General features: G+C 39.3%; 1 protein-coding gene across 20 annotated transcripts in view; it reads right to left on the bottom strand.

Annotated features, from left to right (window-relative positions):
- Positions 1-12,364: 12,364 nt before the first annotated feature.
- The window catches only part of LOC119257989 (disintegrin and metalloproteinase domain-containing protein 25-like), a 94,084-nt gene continuing 92,509 nt past the window's right edge, over positions 12,365-13,939 (bottom strand). For all 20 annotated transcript variants that reach the window (XR_008554043.1, XR_008554042.1, XR_008554049.1 and 17 more), the window contains one exon: positions 12,365-12,864. The gene's annotated coding sequence lies outside the window, so the exon portion shown is untranslated. The remainder of the gene's footprint in view (positions 12,865-13,939) is intronic.

Genomic DNA, 13,939 nt, shown 5'->3' with positions numbered 1-13,939 from the left:
ATTATTAGGCAATGATCCCATTGCCCCTCTTATAGTCTGCACCTCTTAATGCCATCATTTTTGGCCATTAGGATTCAGCATATGAATTTTTAAGGGACACACATGTTCAGACTATAGCAATATATAGAGATTAAATTGTTATTGTACTCAATGCAAATAATTAAAATTTTTCTTTTGGCTACAAATTTTGTGTTTTATAGACTCCATTTCAACTGTTGAAAGAGATTTTTCAAGAGGCATCATCTTACTTTTTCATTATTTTAATCATAAAATGCACCACTGTCACTACATCAACTTTTTAAAGTAACAAATAAAACTTGTTTTGTTAACAATTCATTATGGAATAATTCAGGCAAAGAAAAACATTACCATGATGTTTCTATTCAAAATGTGTAAATGTCTTTTAAAAATCAACCTAATTACATAGAGTTGAGTCATGAGGCAAAACAAATTGTTCTCTGTAATTAAACACATTGACTTCAAGGTGACAATGGAAATATCTTTTTCTCTGTGAAATTCTCCTTGACTCCAACTTTGAATTGGCCTTAGTTATTTTCTCTTGTTCCTTTTCTTTTGTATCACAATTTATTTATTTTTTTTCAGTCGTACAGTTGGAGATAGTAACCTTAATTTTTTTTTCTTTAATATGTGCTTCACCATTGGATTCTAAACTGAAGGCATGGACCCATATTCCGGTCACCTCTCAATGGGTAGCATCCTGCGCTGAAGCTAATACTGAATCCGTTTGTTAAGCAGCTATGATTTCCAGCCAATAACACAAAGAAAGCATCCAAAATCGAATAACTTATATTAGCTGTCACCGAGGAGTTCAGAAACTAGGGGCGAGAAAAGATTTCAAAAGGAACATTAGGTTGAGTTGAGAGAAATAATTGGGGCAGGAAAGTATGTTACTCTAGAAGCTCAGAAGTTTATTTTAACGTAATAAACTCAGGAAGCCTGTGTGAAAGCAATGTCTAAGTTAAGATTTGAAGAATGAGTTCTGCTGGACAAGAAGTGAGGAAAAAGATGCAAAATGGGACAAAGTATGATAAATGGAACATGTGGAAACAAAGAAAGCAGGCAAGAGCTTAACGCTGAAGACAGTGTTTTGATGTCTTTTGAGCCTCCATAGTTTCTGATGTAATTTATCTTTTTTCTTTGCCCATGTTTAAATTTTTCTTTCTATTTTTGGTTTTTAGCAGCTTGACTAGGATGGACCTAGGTATGGTTTTGTTTGTATTTATAGTGTTTGGAGTTTGCCTAGCTACGTGTAACTATTAAGTTTATGTTTATAACCATTTAGTGAAATTTATTTCTGCAAATATTTTCTTTTATTCATATCTCTCTGGGACTTCAATTATTTATGGGCTATGATTCTACCTTATAGCCCTTTTCATTGTCTTTAGATTAGACAATTTCTCTTGACAGAGTATCAGTTTCACTGGCTTAAGTTCACTACATTTTCCATTTCCATTATCCCACACATTTCCCACATATTTTATTTTTTGAGCTCTGAATTATTGTTCTATTCTTTTATATTTTTCCACACTTCTATTGAGATTCCCTGTTAAGATGATTATAGTTTAAGTCCTAGAGCTATTGTAACATTCTTATCTGCCAGCTTCAATTTATGAGTCATCATGTGATTTATTGTCTATTTTTCTTTGGGGAATCTTTATATTTCTCTGTTTCTCTGCTTGTCTAGTGATGATTGTATAGTCGACATGGTAATTTATGCATTGTAGAGATTGTAGAGATTCTGAATCCTGTTCTCTTACTCTGAAGGGTTCAGGTTTTAATAGGCAGTTAAATTAATTGAGTTCGGATTCTAAACTTTGCCTCCCTCATTTTGGGCAGCAGCTGAAATCCCTGTTCAGATCTTCCAATTTCTCCTCAGTTTTCACTTAGAACGTGACATCTTCTCTCTATAGTAGAGTAGAGAGGTTAATTGTGATCTTTTAAAATGTAATCTTCACCTGTTTGTGTCTATGCAAATATTTTGTTCTTCAGTAAACTGCTGTGCACTGTTGAATGGGAAACTCTGCTGAAACTTTTCTCAGAGGGACCCAGGAACCCCACTCACTGAACTCCAATATCTGGACCCTATCAAGTGCCATGCTTGTTTTTTTTAATCTAAACATGTGGGACAGTCACTTTGTGTGCAACAGCTCAGATATGGTGTTGCTTAAGAAATTGCTGATCAGTAATATATGACTCACAGAATCTGATATTTTGTAAGAGAATATCCTTAAGTATTTCTAAATTCCTGGTAGGTCTTACTCTTCCATACTGTCTACCTTGCGTTCAGACACTCCATTAACCATTCTGGTTACCAAATATTGAAGTAATGCTGTTTATTTTGAGAATTCCTTTAAGTTGAATTCGAGTTTTGAAACTTTTAGATATGGAAAACCATGGAATATTGCTGACATTATTAAGGCTAGGACTCAAGTGATCTGTTGCAGAATCTAGCTTAGTTTTTGATTCTCACAAGACTGATTTATTTTACCTATTCTTCATCATTATCACGATACAACTATGATAGCAACGCTACAACTAGACAGACACTAGAACAATCCTTTGTGAGAACTTCCCTACTTGTGCTGCATAGAAAAGCAGTGAGAGCTGATCCTTTTGCTAGATGTGATTTCAAAGACCTTTTTCTTTTCTTCTTTCTAGGAGATATAAATTATTATTACTATTATTTTAATTAATTTATTTATTTATACAAGCACTGGGTATAGTAAGAAGCACAGGAGGGTGAGAGGATCCACCAGAGACAGAGCGGGGAACAGAACAGGCAGACTGACTGAAATACACTGCTGAGGGGAGCAGCGGGCGAGACAGGAGAGGTCTGCTGCACCATGTGGGACCCTCGCCGGTGGCCGGGGATCGAACAGGCGCTGCAGAGGCTGCCGGGGCAGCTTCGCAGCCCAGCGCTCAACCACTGCGCCACCAGGGGAGGCCCCAGATATAAATTATTTTACAGAATGATACATTACTATTTTTTTCTCTGTCTGTGTTACACATTTGTTTTTTTGCTCAGGGAGTTCAACCATGTCTGAGTGACTTTATTCATTATTGCCAATACTGTTCTATCCCTGCATTGGCTCCTTATACCAGGAGGCTACTTAGACTGGCTGCGTGGTCAGAAACAACTGCAGTGGAAGGTGGAATTCAATTTCATTGATGGGTATTTGCAAAATACCCATCAGTTATTACTGCTTTCCCATGCAGCACAAATAGGGAAGTCCTCTTAAAGAAATGTTCCAGGCAAGTTTAATACTCTCGGCTGGACAAGAATGGAGATTGTCCCAAGGCACTTATGTATGGACATAGTGGGTCTTAACCCACAAACTGAACTATCTCTGTCTTGCCAAGAAATGCCTTTTAATGAATGCTGGGTAGAGTCACCTGGTGGGCACGGTTTCAGGTCACCCAAGATACTAAAAGCAGCACTGTTGTGATTTGTTACTCCTGTAGGCAAGACAGATACATAGTTCTTTTTCTGCCTCTTTTTTAGCCCAGAATTTACCCTATAAAGCTGCTTCTGGAAAGGGTGAGGAGAGGTGAGTGCAGCAAGGGGGATTAGCTTCTAGTCAAGCTTTTCTGGATCAGTGAGCACCACCCTGTAAACCCACATCTGACTGCTAAAAGCCGAAAGTCCATTTGCACTTTTATTTCATGAATTTCATTCAAGTCATTGCTTTTCATTTATTCTTTCTCAAGGTGAGGATGCTTTCTGAATTTGATGTGTCAGCTCCAGAGAGTAGCTCAAAATATTATTAAAATAACCCATGCTTGCTTTTTTATTTTTGGTTTTCAGTTCCATAAGGTTTCACACATAGAATTGATATAGTTTGGCATTATTAGTTACATTTACATGAAAATGTGAAAAAGTAAATTTGGGGATGCAGAGATATTGAAAATTCTTGGAAGAAAACCAATTTCAATGATTTGCAGATATTCTATTTCAGTACCCGTAACAGGTGGATCTCAGGGAAAGGGGAGGTTCCAGGTTTTCTGCCACACCCAGGGAGGGTGGCGTGGAGCAAGGAGGAGAGGCTGACTATGGCAGCCTATGTCTTGACTTGTATTTTGACTTGTATCTTGACTTGTATTTTCCTTCCAGATTTGCCTTATCTCTTTGCCTCTTTCCTATAAATCACCACCAGGAGGTGCCTTAGACTTGTAGGTACTTGTAGGCACCTGTAGACTTGAGCCTTTGGGTCTCAGTGGTCCTACTGTGGGCCAACCTTGTTTGGCTGAGCATTTACCTGTGAGGGGATAGGTAATGGGTGCTTGATTTGGAAACTATTTTAACTATATTCCTTCTCTTGCTCTTCTCTTTATTGCACACTTGTATTAAAGTTCTTATCTATTGAAGCGCTTACACACTAGTGTATGTTTTGTCTTGATGCTGTGGATGACAGACCTGTTTAGAGCATGCAGGTTTGGGGATCTGGGAGCGCCCCTCACCCTCTGTAACATAACTATTTAGAATGAACATTCAACAGAATTTACACTTAAAAGTATTTTAATTTGGTGAGCTTTGCTTATAGCTTTTCTTCCTAAGATGAATCTTTATTTTTCAAACAGATTCTGATTCATGAATTAGTGAACTATGTAGGCAAAAAGAATTAAATTAGGATTAACATATGCATGTTCCTAGTCTCCAAGTGTGCTCTTAGATTACTGTTTTCCTTTGGAAAAAGCAAAGAACATGAAAGTAGGTTTTTAGGATAAGGAACAATTAAAAGCTACTTAAATCTAATTTAAGTGGGCTGAAATATGATAAAAAAGATAGCTTATCATTAATGTATAATTCTTCTTGGAAAAATCATGTTATGGTTTTACCTTGGCAAAGATTTCTCACATAAAAGAAAGGTAATAGAGATGAAAACTTTCCATTATTTGTAGATTTCAATTTCACTTCCAGGAACTGTGTTATGATCATTGGAATTAGTAAAAGCTAGTTTTCTTCATGCCTTCATGGAATGCTCTTTTATTTTGTGTTTGTAAAATTCAATGAATAGAAAAGACTAGTATTGTTACTTACCTAGGGGTGGGGGGGAAACAATGAAATGCAGCTGAAATCCTTTAAGACTTAAATAAAATGACAATAGAAAACAATGTTATAAACATAACTGCATTTTCTAGAAACACTGCAGCCATTATCCCTGTTCCTGATGTAGAACAGGAATTTAGCACAATGGCTGCAGCCCCTACTTCGCTTACCCAGTATTTCTGAAAAACAGCTGTGTGCATTTCAGAACATAGTGACTTATGCCCTATTAGTTGACTCAATCCCAATTAGTTTATCTCCCAAAAGGAGCCACTAGTTGTAAAACTGCTCCTATCTTATCCAACTAATGGAATGGGGATGTTAGGGGTCATTTGCTTTGGTAAACAAAATCAGCCAAATTTCATTATTCTAGTCTGTCAGTTCCTGTCCCCTTTGTAAACAAAAGTGGTCGCAACCCAACTGAGGGAGTCCCTGCTCCTCAGGCTAAGCACTTATTTCAATCAGCAGCCTTAAGACAGGATGGGAGTCTCCTCTGAATGTGCCTGCAATCACTCTTGAAAGTGCACTTCACCTACAGTAAAGCTTCATTTCTAATTCACCTATTCTGACTCCCTCATGAATTCTTTCCTGCTTAGAACTCAAGAACCTGGGGGACCCTCAGCACCCCTGGGTCCCAACATCCCCACTTACATAAGGCCACCTTGGACTAGCTATTAGGAACTATGGGTGCAGCTGAGTGGCCAGGTGAAGCAATAGAACAGGGAGGACAGGTGGGCTAGAAAAAGAAACCTCTTTTCCTGAGCCCTGACTTGCACCTTGGTACTGCAGGGAAGGAGACTTGGAGGAGCCCCATGTAGGAAAGTCATGTGGAGACACTTGAGAGAGACATGGGAGTGAGCGACATGTGGGGAGGCTGACAGTGGCAGCCATTCTCCTGGCGGGGTACCTCCTTCTGTCCCAGCTTCCCGGGAGCTCCTTCAGAACCCCTTTTTTGTGGTTCCCTGCCAGAAGGTGATTTATACTTGGGGCAGGCTTTTGGGCCTCAGCAGCCCTCCATGGGCCCCCCCTGTTTGGCTGGGCATTTACCCAAGAGGGGATGGGTTATTTAGGGTGATTTGTTGAGAAAAATATCCCTTCTTCTCTCTATTTGTTAGTGGGCAGGGTGAGAGGCATCTCGGAACCCCCAAACGTGCCTGCTCTAAATGGTTCTGCCACCTGTTCCATAAAGACAAAAATAGTCTTATTGATAGTGGTGAAGGATGTCCTGAGCAAACTCCATACAGGCTTTGTGGACGCCACCCCCACGACACTGGAAACAACAAATCCCATGATCCCCAAAGGGAAGGTTGAGAGGACCTGAGGGCGGAGTTAAGCAACTAGGCTCTTGGTTTGGGTATTTAACTGGCCATGTGGCCAGGGGTGCTGACTTGGCCATGAGGTGTGCTAGGTTTTTGCCAGCTCAGCGGGTTATTGGGATTCCAGGTCAGAGGAACGGGCAGGACACATTTACGAGCTTATCTCCCTCTTTTTCTCCCTGAGTTATTCATTTTCCATTCCCCCTTCCCTTGTCAATAAACCTTTTATCAACCTTTTGTGTATAGCTGCCCTTTAGCATTCATAAGTCCCCTTTAAGTCTGGGTGAGGACCCGCAGTCAGGCAACCCCATTTTATATCGGGGTTTACCCTGTAACATTTAGTAGGAAGAGCTATAATAGAATTAGTGTGCAATGGAGAGAGAAGAGAAAGAATACAGTTCAAATAGTTTCCAATTAAAAACCCATCGTAACCCTTCCCCTTGTGGGTAAATGCCCAGCCGAACAGGGTTGGCCCAAAGCAGGGCCACGGAGGCCCAGACATTCGCTACAAGTCTAAGGCACCTTTTGGTGGGGACCCGTAGGGAAGGGGCAGAAGGGGTCAGGCGAGTCTGGAAGGAAAAGATGAAAATGAAAATACATATCAAGATAAAGGCCGCCATTGTCAGCCTCCCCATGGGTCACTCACCCACATCTCTGTTTCTTTCATGTGTCTCTTTCTCTGTCCCCCAAGTCCCTAGAACAAGTCCAAGGCCGAGAAGGAGGTATGGCTTCTTCACAAGTCTCGCTGCTCCAAGTGCCTCCTCCAAGTTTCCTCCAAGTTCCTTCCTTCTTCATCTCCTTATTCTAGTCTATTCTGGCTCCTCCTGGCTGCTCAGCTCCACCCTTCCTTGGCTCCTCCCCTCTCTATGGATATCGCTGCTGTTACATATGCACACTAAGTTCTTTAAAGTTATTTCACACTAAGAGTCTGTGTTACCTTCACACACATGGACACCTGTGATCCCTTTGGGTCCCTTTAGAGTGTGCAAGTTTGGGGGTCCCTGAATACAGTAAAAGGGCAATTTAAATAATGGTAAAATAGTTAAGAACATAGGGATTAAAAAAAATATTTAGTGCCTCTCTGGTGGCGCAAAGGGTTAAGCTCTAGACTATGAAACAATCCGCCGCCTCTGCAGCACAGGTTCGATCCCTGGCCGGCCAGGGAGCAACACAGATGGCTCAGCAGACCTCTCCTGTCTCACACGCTGCTCCCCTCAGCAGTGTATTTCAGTAGACCTGCCTGTTCTGCTTCCCACTCTGTCTCTGGTGAATCCTCTCACCGCCCACCCACCCCCTGCACTTCTCTGGTCTGTACCCAAGCTCTTGTATGCATAAATAAATAAATCTTTAAAAAAATATTTAGAAAACTAGACTACCATTGGCTGGAGATTAGCGAATTAGCAACTACCCAAATGAAGCATTATGACCAGAGGGGCATATTTTGGGAAACACAGAGCTGGAAGTCCAAAGCCATGGAAACCCTCCATGTGGTAAATTTTATGGGATGCTTTTAGACTGCTTTCATCTTCTGTCACAATGTGTAGATCTAATTGAGTTTTGTGAGCTCCTGTTGGCCTTTTGGTCTCCTAGTTTTCTCTTGATTACTGCCTCATTTTTGGACTAAGATGTATCTCCTGCTGAGGGGTTATTTTTATAATGTTCAGCACTGGAAGGGTCAGGCTTGCGTCAGAAGAGTTGGTAATTGCAAAACTAAGGGTTTCAGAATTAGAAGAGGTGATTATTAGAGTCAATCATTTTGAGGCACAGGGGAAATTTTATATGCAGATCTAACCTTGAATATGCCATTTTCACAATAGTTTACCAGGAGAGTTCCAGTCCCTTGCAGGTTTGACTGGGTAGATTTGCTGATCTGTGTCAACCTAAGGATTTAATCAACAGTCCTCCTTGAGGACAGCAGGTTGAGCTGGGTGGATGAGCATCATATCTGTCAGGATGTGACCTGAAAAAGTGTTTAGCTGTCAAGTAGAGTTCAAACATGCAAATACAGAGCCCCAAACACTTGTCAAATTTGGAAGAGTTTAAAGAGATTTGAGGGACTTTAGCCTGATCCACAGTTGAGGTTCATACTGGAATCAGTGAGGTCCTAAGAGAAAGGCAAACTGTGGGGAAGGAAAAATAACCTGCGAGGAAAAACCTAGAAGGATCATGATGTGTATTGACAAAGAAGGTAATGACAGAGATAAGCCCAGAGATGTCAGCATGTCTGGTTCTTAAAGGGAAGGAAAGGTAAGTGGGCATTGCTATTGTCCCAGCCAATGCTTCCTTTCTGCTCAAAGTAGATGCCAGTGGGAAGATGAGGCCCGTGGAACACTAAGGAATTTTCCAGAGGTGTGAGAAGCTCTCTTGAGAGAAGCTGTTTCCCACCAGCCCCAGAAACATTAAGAATAAGGTGCAGTCCTGGACAGTACCTGGACGATTTTGACTAGGGGCTGGCAGTGACTAAAATTAGCTTGATTGTTCAACTTGTGTTGGTGATTACAAAAGAACAGGAATGCAAATCAAAAGCCAGGAAGATAATTGTTTACTTTCATTAACTATTCATTTCTAGTGTATGCAAATCTAAAAGTAAGAAAACAGATGATATTTACAATGAAAGGGTCAGAAACCTTCTCCTGAGGGACTATAAAAAGTAAATTAACACTGAAGTCATAGCAATGTGGCTGGATTTTTAATTTTTATTGTTTTTTTTTTAAGATTTATTTATTTATGCATACAAGAACTGGGGTACAGGCCAGAGATGTGGCCGGTAAGAGGATTCACCAGAGACAGAGCTGGGAGCAGAACAGGCAGACTGACTGAAGTACACTGCTGAAGGGAGCAGCGGGCAAGACAGGCGAGGTCAGCTGTGCCATGTGTGTATCTCCCTGGCCGGGGATGGAACTGGTGCTGCAGTGGCTTCATAGTGCTGCGTCTTAATCCCTTGCGCCATCTGGGAGGTCCCCATGGCTGTATTTTTTAAAACTAAATAGACAGTTGACTAGAACAAGGAAACTGGGTCCTACAGGTTGTCTCTACAGGAAGGATTTGTGGGAAAACTATGATATAATTTTCTTCCTCAGCATCAAATGGGATTATCTTGGTGCATGAAGGCTGCCAGAGAGGAAGAGCCTTTGTTAGTCATTATCCTCTGGGGATAGTTCTGCCAAGTATCTTCTGCATCAACAACCTTTCCCACGCTGGTCCTTACCAGCTGCAGATCTTATTCTGAGAGGCTCCCGGGAGCACACAGCATCGTGGGATGGATGGAAAGTGCATGTAGTCAGCGTTTATCAAGCTCACGATAACCTATTTCCCCTACATTTCAAAGCTACCTTCTTAGTAAAACTTTCTTCCTCCACCTAATCACATCCACATTTAACTTGTTGACACAAAGACTTGCCTGTTTACCTCGTATAGAAAATAATCTTCCTTATGGTCAACTTCTTTCATTTATATCATCAATATGAAGGTGCAAAAGGAGACATTATGCAAAGTTCTCACAATTTGTTTGCTTTTAATTTAATTCAGGGGAAGGTGTATAGACTGGGGTTTTCTTTTCAATTTCATTCTTATCAAAGATAACCAAATAGCCTTTTTTTGCTGGTGTGTGTGTGTGTGTGTGTGTCTGTGCACAGAGAGATTTCTACCAATAAAATGAAAACCGTCTTTATTTATTTTGTTTTTTAATTTTTTTTAATTTTTATATTTCCCATACAATTGTACCCCCCTTATTTTGACCCCAATCCCTCTTTTCCACGCCCCCCATTAGTGTGTCTCTGGTTTATAGTTGTTTGTTGATTTTGATTTTTTCTTTCTTATAGTTTTTCTTTTTCCTGGTCCCTTATTTAGGTTGAAAACCGTCTTTAATCTCTGGTGACATTTTATAACTCACTGAACTAACTTTATTTATTAGAAGACATTGGGGAATGCTGCTATTTCATGGCCAGCTGAGTGATGGCTGCTTGGTGAAGATTATTTAATTAGTTTTATTGTACTTTCTGATAGAGACTGATTTTGGCTTTCACTTGTATCCTTAACAGTTATTTTCAATTATGTCAACAAACCTCTGAAGAGTAGTCTTTCTTTATTAACAGTTTCCTCTGGAGCTCCATTTGCCCCAAAGAATTTGAAACTTCCATTTCTCTTAAAATTCTTCTATTCTTAAAGGTGAGCTCAAATTGTGCTTCCCTTCTGCAGTTTTTCCAGCTTTCTCCTGAGCCAGAGTGTCTTCTCTATCTTGTGTATTTTCTAGCATACCGCACCATTAAAAACAAAAGCATCATTTTCTGTAAATGATGTTTAACATCTAAAAGAGGTACATCCCAAAGCTGTAAGAGTCACCAAATGTGCACAATGGAATACTATTCAGTTATGAGGGAAGATTAAATGTTACTTTTTATAGCAAAATAGAAGGAACTTGAGAGAATTAGGCAAAGTGCTGTAAGACAAAAAGATAAAGACAAATTTGGGATGATTTCACACATGTGAGGGATACATGTTAAACCATGTGGACAAACTGACAAAGCAAAATATAAACTAGTCAACATGAGAACCGAATGGAGGTTTCTGAGATTAAGAGGAAGCAGGAAGGGAGGAACAGTCAAAGGGGTATAAAGGATAACAGTGGATTAAAAAAAAAAAATCACCAAGGGGCTTCCCTGGTGGTGCAAGAGGTTAAGTCTCAGCACTATGAAGCTGTTGGCAGACACTGCAGCATGAGTTCGATCCCCGGCCAGGGAGCTACCCACATGGCGTGGCAGACCTCTCCTGTCTCCCCACTGCTTCCCTCAGCAGTGTATTTCAGTCAGTCTGCCTGCTCTGCTCCCCACTCTTTCTCTGCTGAATCCTTTCACCCCCCCACCTCACCTACACCCCAGCTCTTGCATTCATAAATAAAATAAATCTTTAAAAAAATCACCAAATGTGTGAACACAGTTAAATATTTTAAGTGACTATTTTCCCTTTCCCAGCTGTAATAATTGAAGAGACTGTTTTATAAATTTTCTTTCTTATTTCTACACAGAATAATAGAAGACACACAGGATTCTTAATCAATTTACAGTTTAGTCCTTATTTCAAACTTGTATGTCCTGGTAAAAGGTGGAAGTGAGGGGGACTTTTTAGATATTTCTAATTTAGGGGTGCATCAGTCATAGCACTAGCAATTAATTTTCTTTGGATTATTTTTCAAGAGAAGCCCTCCATCAGGAGCGGTGCTAGAAGGATGGTTAGAGTCACTCAATCGCTGAGTCGTTCAAGCATACAAGTTAGCATCAAAGAGAACCCAATTTTATCACTGTCAGAGGAGACCTAAAAAATGGTTCCACATCATGAAATTTTGGAACTCATTATAATTAGTAAAAGCTGCAATTGGCAAAGACAAATGGTATTCTGTGGTTATTTATGTCCATTGTGGATTAAATCTATATTTAAAGAACAGTTTGATGCTGGTAGGCTTTTCATTTTAATGAAACAAAGTTCCTAGTAAATGCCTTACACAAAATTGTTTACTCGAAAAGATAGTGGGTAGACTATCATTACACAAAGGGTGCTGGGGTGCGGGGTTCAGGGTAAATGAGAGGTGGGTGAAGAAACAGCCCTATGAAATCAGAAATCAGATATCCCATAGTTTAGATTCCAGAATTTATGAATTTATATTCTGCTATTTTTAGATTTCTCACCTTTGGAAATGACTCTATGGAAGTTTTGGGAAAGTTATCTTAGAACAGAATAGAAAATAATGGCATATACATTTCAAAATCCTCATTAGGATTAAATCAGGTATTACATTCCATTTAATCCTACCATTAACAAGCATTCAATAGAGTCCAGGGTTACTATTAAGTTTGTGATCATTAATCAATGAGCTGCATTTGTTTTCTAAAAAGGTGTGCATCGAAGGGCATGCTTAGAAAATATTAAACAGGCTGAAAACCAACAACAATAATAAATATACTTTATTGAAGCAAAACCTACTGTGGAATGATGCAAATATAAACACTATGCATGTAGTCCCAGTAACTGAAAAGGAACACAATGCTTTAAATCTTACAAAATATACAGAAATATTAACATTGGACCAAAATGCAGTCTTCTCATAGCTGGCTGTTAAGAAAAAAAAAATTTTTGATACCAGTACATCTTGACATATAAAATGACTTTCTATTCCAAATTTTTGGTGGCCCAGAATGAATTACTAATCTATTTTATTCTGCAGTATTCTTTCATTAGGACAGATAACATTATTAATGTCAAAATGTTGGTAGGGTTCTTCTCTTACTTGAATTCTGGACCCTTCACAGCAATACCACAGCAATTGAATTCTGCTGAGATTTTGAGATTCTTGCCCTCAGTGGTATCATCTAACTTCATTGTTCTCACACGTAGACTGTTTTTGTGCTGAATATCATTGAAAAATGAGTTTGCAGAAAAACAGCAATGAAACCAAACAAGAATCTTCTTCTTTTTTTTTTTAAAATACAGCTGTCGGGCCAAAAACAGACAAGACATTTCGTGATATAATATACATTTATGTAGTAGAAGTTGTTTTGTGGTGGCATACACTTGTATAATGAAAGACTGGAAAATATTTTCCTCATTTCCCACTGAAGATCTAATTTGAACATATAACTGATCTTCTAAATTGTGATTTCAGTTAAGTGATTTGAATAACGCAGCCTAACCAAGTTAACACATAAAGTGAATGATCACACACTCCCTTGTATTAATGAATGGGAACTTTTCCAAAAGGGAAAATTGTGAGTATTTATACGTTTAAGGAAGGCCCTCATGGTCAATTCACAGAAAATTATTTGTCAGTTAACCAGTTTATCAACTTACTAGTACAAGCTATTTAAACTATTTTTTTACAAGTTTACAGTACATATTGTTTGGTATGATTTTTGCAGTGTTTGCAGAACTCTGCAAAGTTTAATGAAAGGTTTTATTTTGTCTCTATAGTAGCATTTTAAAAAATAATAGAAGTCAGCTCTTTTCCAGCGTCTCCCTATGTGTTCCTTGTCTTCAAGAAAACATTATTATATGCCAAGCACAGTTACAAGTTTTTTTTTCTCTTTAGATGCATTCATTCACTTAACCTTGAATTTATAAGGCAAGTACTATGTTTTATTTATCTATAAAGTAAGTATTATGTTTCCTTTTTTGAGAGGAGAGAGCGATTAGGCAATTTGCCCAGTGAGCACTTCTGGTCAATGGAGGGAGTAGAAAGAGAGAGAGAGAGAGAGAAAGAGAGGGAGAGAGAGAGAGGGAGGCAGTAGGGAGGTACAGATATTAGGCAGTTAGTCCAGTGAGCACACCTTGTCAATGGGGGGAGTGGATTGCTGGCTGGGCTAGGTTTAGAGCTAAGCCCTTGCTAGGGCTTTCTGCCTGCGCTAGATATTATCATGGTCCTCAAAGACACTGTGGTCCAAATCCCCCAGACTATGACAATGTTTGTGTCAAGAAGCAAATGTGACTCTAGATGTGCATAAAGTAAGGATTTTTTTTCAATGTCAAGAGTATTTTTATTTTTTTAGAATTCTTTTTTATAACTATTTTT

Source organism: Talpa occidentalis, unplaced genomic scaffold (genome assembly GCF_014898055.3).
Source record: "Talpa occidentalis isolate TD23 unplaced genomic scaffold, MPIMG_talOcc4v2.1 talOcc4.4, whole genome shotgun sequence".
NCBI classification, from domain to species: domain Eukaryota; kingdom Metazoa; phylum Chordata; class Mammalia; order Eulipotyphla; family Talpidae; genus Talpa; species Talpa occidentalis.
The sequence above is the reverse complement of the archived record's forward strand: the minus strand, read 5'-3'. Positions and strand labels throughout refer to the sequence as shown.